The following is a 7,435-nucleotide window of genomic DNA, read 5'->3' as shown; positions in this document are numbered from 1 at the left end:
GGTAAATCGATGATACAAACCAATGGGAAAACTGCCAACCTGTTCAGATCCTTGTAAAAGAGGCAGCTCCACAAACTGCAGGCTAGGCAGCTTATTTGCAGAAAATGGCAACGTACATAAAGACAATGGCAATGCTGCCAACTACCTCTGTAGGCATTCATCTCAAAGTATAAAAAGGGGGAACCATGATGAGTAAGTCAAATGTATTCTCTCAAGTGTCTTCACGGCTGGTGTCATTAATAAATTTCCACTGCTCAGGATAAATGCCACCTCAGGAGTGTGCATATGATGATGGTGAGATCACTCAAGACACTTGCCGCATTTCACAATTCTAACTTTTGGTCACTTTTCCTCCTCATCATTCTCAGTTACTGCATCTCTGTTCAAGCTGCCTCATGCATCCAAAATTAGGCTCCTAACACTTGTCCACAATTAGGCTCCAGGTACTCTGCAAGTAAATCTACTGGTAAGCTTCTTGCACTCCATGAATAAATTAATAATTCAACCTCTGGTACTTAAAAGCTCCTTCTAGTTATAGATACCCCAACAGTATCCATTATTTGTTTTGAAAAATCCTGTAAAAAAAGACACTTCTTTGCCTTTTTAATTTGCAGGCCTTGCTTGTAATAACATTTCATTAGCAGATTCCTAGTAAATCATATGAACACTCCGTTTGCGTGGTGCGCACATGGGCTTAAACAGGGAGCAATGGGAAGGGGAAACAGCAGTAGGAAGGTAATCAAGGAGTACTAGCTTAGCTGACAGGTGAAATGTATCAGAATCAGCCAATTACATAGGCAGCAGACCAGCCCAGCACAACACTATAAACTATGCAAACACCTTTCTCCCTTGTTTTTCTCCAAAACTCTGCACCACCGGTGTATACAGATGGGGAAATTTTACAAAATGAAAGCAAGAGAAAAAATGTTAGAGGCTGCTTTTGCTATCATAAACCAGCATGTGCAAGAGGCTGAGGGTGGTGAGGATGTGAATGCTGCTGAGCAACCCACAGTGAGGAGATGGAGAAGAGTGTACAGACCCAGGGTAACCTACCAAGGGCTACATGAGCTGGAGATAGTGGAGCACTATAGGGTGGACAGGGACCTCCTACATAAAATTGTTGAGCTGTGCCGGCCACGCCTCACACACAGAACTAACAGAGGGGAACCCATCCCAGTGGATACCAAGGTATGTGTAGGCCTAAGAATACTAGCTACAGGTACCTTCCAAAGGCCAACTGGGGATATGATTGGTATTTCACAGGCATCAGCATCAAGGGTACTCCACCAGTTCCCGGATGCCATGTCAGGTGAGCATGTATATTTCCCCATCACCAATGAGGCATTGGCCAGCAATATGCGTCTCTTCCACCAAATAGCAGAATACCCTGAGGTAGTGGGTGCAATACACTGCACGCACATATGCATTAAAGCACTACCATGTGAGCGGGGTAGGGTTTAAACTGCAAGGGCTTCCCCTCCATCAACTACCAGGTCATGTGCGATGCCCAGGGCATAATAATGAATGTCTGTGCTGGCTGCCCTGTAAGCTACCACGATTCCCATATCTGGCAGCTGATTCAGCTGTACGAGACATTTGCCAATGGGGACATCCCACATGGTCACCTAGTGGGGGATGCTGGATACACACTGGAGCCATAGCTGATGACACCCATCAGAAATGCACACACACCTGAACAAGAACTCCATAATGAGACACACGCACAGACACAAATCATAATGGAGGGTGTGTTTGGGATGCTCAAGTCACGGTTCCGATGCCTGAACACATCTGGTGGAGCCTTGCAGTACTCACCAACTACATGTACCCAAATTGTCCTTGTATGTGCCATGCTACACAATATTATCCTACAGAAACAGCTGCAGCAGGAACAGCATGGGGCAGGGCCACACAGCCTCCCAACAGTGCCAAGACCTGCACAGGCACAGAGTGACTCAGAGGAGGAACAACCTGAGCCTGCACCAGTAGGCAGAAGGAGGTGTGCCCAGTATGCACTGGCCTTGGCAAAGAGGCAACACATAGCACATGCACTGACACAGTAGGAACCCAGGGAATGACACCTCTCTCCGACTCGCACATACAGTAAAAGGGAAGCCAAACATGACATTACCTGTGCTCAACCATGTATAGGGAGTGTACTATGTGCATCCGACATAGGCAGCCCTGCAGCACCACCCTCAATACTGGGACACTCACAAGTTAAGTGACTCACACATGCCAGTTGGGGGGGGGCACATACCCCAACAACAGTCACAGCCAGCAGGATAGGTGTAGACAAACACAAACAAATTCTATACTATGGCCTCTGAATGAGCCCTGTGGATAACCCCTCCCCCAGGCCGACACAGGCAGACTACAGCAGGCCAGGCAGTTGGATGTAAGTTGTGAAGTCTAGGAAGTCAGAAACTAATATGTAGGTAGTGAAAGCTAAGATATACACTGGTTTGCCTCTAGCCAGCACGATAGGTAAGTCCACAGACTGAAATGGTGTACCCGACATACAAGTACAGTCCTAGCAAATGAGTAAACATGTCAGGTGTGCCCCACCATCCTACTTACACTTATAGTAACAGTCAGGTGTTCCCCCCCACCCATGTGTAGAAATGTAGAAACAGTCAGGTACCCCTCCCCCCCGCTATGCAGAAATGTAGCAACAGTCATTGCCAAATAACCAATGTATACCCTGCAGACACAGCATGCTACCTGTCGGTGTACAATACAAAGGTCAGCACCGCAGCACAAACTATCTGGACGTGATCCACACATGCAATATAGATGGCCATACTGGGCATGCACACACACTTAGATGAATGAAGGCAATGTCAGTCAACAACATACTGAAAGGCCATACTGGGCATGCTCACACACTTAAACACATGAAGGCCATGTCTGCAAACACCAGTGGACCAGACATATCTGGCAGTTGCAGTTCTTATTGCGGACACATGTCAGTATGCACTATTCCTGCCTTGCACACACACACTGGATGGGAATACAGACATATATGTAAGGACAGCACACTATAATAAGCCAAAGTTAGATGGACATAGATGTGTGAAAGAGGGTGACCATGACAAGGAGCCATATGGGCTTGTCCCACCCAGCACACAGCCAAAGGGCCCCAAACACAGGAGGTGCAGGTGTCACTCACTGCAGATACTAGCCACCAGTATCTGTCAGCATGTCAGACTATATGGTGCACATGCCAGCTGTGCAACATGACTGTAAAAGGAAGTAGTCACCTAGTAGCTGTATACATGTACCTGTGGCATATGACCCCGTGTGTGCCTGCATGTGGCATGACAACCCCTACATGAATGGGTTATGGCCCATGCACACACCACCCACCCCATAGCAGTATCATGACAAGCATGCTGAGGTCATCCAATGTGAAATACACCTCTGGGAGAGCTGCAGCTCAGTAATCCCCATGGTGCATCCCATAACTGTGTACTGCTGTAGTGATAAACTAGTTAGATAGTAGTTTTAACCCCAGACTTGGCAACTGTGTGAGTGTGTGTTTGTGTGCGTGTGTCTATGTCTCCGACTGTGTAGAGAGAAATGCTTTTTAGGCTACTCACACTCTATACAATTCATATACTCACCTTTGGCAAGGCTGCTAATGTCACTCACCTAGCAATACACCTCTGGGTATATCATAGACCAGTAATCTCCGTAGTGCATCCTGTAACTGCATACTGCTGTAGTGTGATAAAGTAGTTAGGTAGGTGTTCTAACCCCAGACCTGGCAACTGTGTGTGTGTGTGTGTGTGTGTGTGTGTGTGTGTGTGTGTGTGTGTGTGTGTGTGTGTGTGTGTGTGTGTGTGTGTGTGTCAGCTTTGGCAAGGCTGCTGATGTCACTCACCTGGAAATACAACTCTGGGAAAGTAATAGCCTAGTAATCATTGTAGCGCATCCTATAACTGCATACAGCTGTAGTGTAATAAAGTAGTTAGGTAGGTATTCTAACCCCAGATTTGGCAACTGTGTTTGTGTGTGTGTGTCTGACTGAGTAGAGAGCAATGCTTTTTAGGCTACTCACACTCAGTACAACTCATATACTTAACTTTGGCAAGGCTGCTGATGTCACTCACCTAGAAATACACCTCTGGGAAAATCATAACCCAGTAATCTCCATAGTGCATCCTGTAACTGTGTACTGCTGTAGTGTGATAAAGTGGTTAGGTAGATGTTCCAACCCTAGACTTGGCAACTGTGTATGTGTGAATCTGTGTATGCATGTGTCTCTGTCTGTCTTAGACTGAGTAGAGAACAATGCTTTTTAGGCTACTCACACTCCTTAGAATTCATATACTCAACTTTGGCAAGGCTGCTGATTTCACCCTCCTAGAAATACACCTCTGGGAAGGTTGTAGCTCAGTAATCTCTGTAATATGTCCTGTAACTGCGTACAGATGTAGTGTGATCTAGAACCATGGTAGGGTTCCATCTCCTCCCATGGCAGTTTTGGATGTTTTGTTTGAGTTCCAATGTCTGTGTATGGAGGAATGCATTACAGGCTACACACTCGCAGTACACTTCGAATGCCCTACTTTGGCAATCCTGCTGATGTCATTCATTGTGAAATACAACTTTGGAGAAGGATTTCTCTAGTAATCCCTGTGGTGTGTCCTATAACAGCTCCATTCTGTAGTGTGATATCGACCTTGGTCAGGGGTTCTATACTCACACTTCTGTTGTGGATGTTTTGTGTGTGTCTCAGTGTCTGTGTAAGGAGCAATGCATTTTAGGCTAGTCACTCACAGTACAGTTGAAATGGCCTTCTTTGGTAATCCTGCTGATGTCATTCAATGTGAAATACACCTTTGGGGAAGACATACTTCAATAATGTCTGTGGCGTGTACTATAACTGCGTAGTGCTGTAGTGTAATAAACTAGTTAGGTAGGGGTTCAACTCCCAGACATAACAGGTGTGTGTGTGTGTTTGTAACTTGTATCCTGTGTAGAGGTGGTTGTGAGTGTATGACACCTGTGGGCAATGTGGAGGGGGTTTTGCTTATTTCTTTTATGGTGGTCCTACTATATATCACAATGTCAACCATGCAAGGATAACAGATGTAAATTAGCTGAGAGGCTGGGGTGCAAAGCCATACCCATACATGTGACATCAAGGCCAGCCACTTGTTTGGCTGTGGGGGGATGCCTATTCGTACAAGACATATAGGGTGTGAGGTCTCTCAACCCCATTAATGATGCATGTGGACATATTTGTATTTGATTATCTGCCATTGCTGTCTACAAATGTATGGCCATATATACCTATATAGATTTATACATCTGCTAATATATATATATATAACTGTGTATGTATACACCTACATAGATATATATCTGCGTACACATATGTAACTTGCTGTGTATATGTAGACATATTGGTGTACACACATATATGTGTCGATTTAGGCATATGCATGTATATATGTGCATATATATTGATATATATGTATATAGATTTAGAAATTAATATATATATATATATATATATATATATATATATATATATATATGTGTATATATAAATATATATATATATATATATATATATATATATATATATATATATATATATATATATATATTGTATCTGTTTAGATATTAATATAGGTACACACACATACGTCTGGATGTTGGTATACATTCTCTGTACTGTTGCATGACTGGAGTGGATGATATCTTTCTGCAAACATCAAATCTCTTTGTATCTGTCATGGCTTAATGGCAAATCACTTTGTCTATGGTGTGCAGGGTCCTTGGTTTGAGCCTTGTAAGAGCTGTTTATTTTGTTGCTGGGCAGAACACGGCCCAGTGGATACACAGTGATTAAGGCACTTTAAAGCAGTTGTAAGCAGGTTTGATTGAAGCTAAGCAATGCCTACACAGGTTAAGCAATTCAGCAGCTGAGTATAAGAAACTGTAACCAGACTTTAACAGTGCATACCTCCATGCAAACCCACGCAAAGCAACGTACAACTGCTTTAAAGTGCCTTAATCACGCTGTATCCATCGGCCCTTGTTCTGCCTAGCAACAAAATAAACACCATCTGCTAGGCTCAAACCCAGGACCATGCACACCATAGCCCAAGTGATTTACCTCTAAGCTATCTCAGCTATACATATCATCCAGCCCAGTCATACAACAGTACAGAGAATGTATTCCAACATGTAGATGTATGTGTGTAAAAATATATTAATGTCTAAACAGATACAACATATTGATATATGTAAATATATATATATATATATATATATATACACACACATATATGTAAGCAGATATATATATATATATATATATATATATATATATATATATATATATATATATATATATATATATAGGTATATACGGACATACATCTGTAGATAAAGTGGGAACATAGCAGAAACATATATGTCCACAAGCTCCATTAATGGGGTTAACAGGCACAAACAACATATGCCATGCATGAATAGGTATTCCCCCCCACAGCCAAACATGTCTGCCCTGCAATACACTACCAACCATTGCAGATCCCATAACCAGGACCTTACATGGCAAGGGCACAAGATGTTAACTGTACTCCATCCCACCTGTATGATGTCAGGCTGGTATCAGTAACATTTCATGCAGTACAGTCAAGCTCATAATGACTCCCATTTTGCAGCCATCTGTTATCTTTGTTAGCCAGAGTCCCGTACTGTTGGCCTGTACTTCAGAGATGTAGATGCCAAGCAACAGTGGTCCCGGGACTGAACCCTGAGGTACTCCACTTGTCACTTGTCTGGAAATGGATTTGGAGTCAGTTACACCTACAGTTTGGGTTCTGTCAGTAAGCCATGTGGCAAACCTGCGAGTGGCATAGGGATGTATGGCTGGATTAGTATGTTAATCTATGTTTCCAGACTGGGGGATGGTGATGAAGGGCTTGGCGAGGTCCACATAGGCTTTGCAGACTGCCTTACCCTCTTCAACATCTATGCAGACTGAGTCAAAGCAGTCAATCATTTCAGGAGACAAGACTGGCCCTCCATGAGCCCAATCTGTGTGGGGTCCAGTGTTTGAGGGTTGCCAGTGTGTGCGTTCAAAACATCCCTGATAATGCATTCCATGGCCATGCAGATCAGGCTCGTCAGACTGATGTGACCGTAGTTCCAGGTATCACAGGTGAATCCCCCCCCTTGTGGAGTGGGATAACTGCAGCTGTGCACCACTCAGTGGGCACCAGGCCTGATGTGAGGCTATGATTACACATGATAGTTAGGTGAGTTGCCATTCCATTTTGTAGTTCATGTAGTACACAGCCCAGGATGTCATCTGGTCCCATGGATGCTGTATGCTTAGTTGTGGGTAGTGCGTTTTCTGTCTGTGTTGCCGTGATTACTGGGCAATGGACCCTTTCCATATTGACATGGG

This window comes from Protopterus annectens, chromosome 17.part0, assembly GCF_019279795.1.
Source record: "Protopterus annectens isolate FY-2018-M chromosome 17.part0, PAN1.0, whole genome shotgun sequence".
Taxonomy (NCBI): Eukaryota; Metazoa; Chordata; order Ceratodontiformes; family Protopteridae; genus Protopterus; species Protopterus annectens.
Note: the sequence above shows the minus strand (reverse complement) of the source record.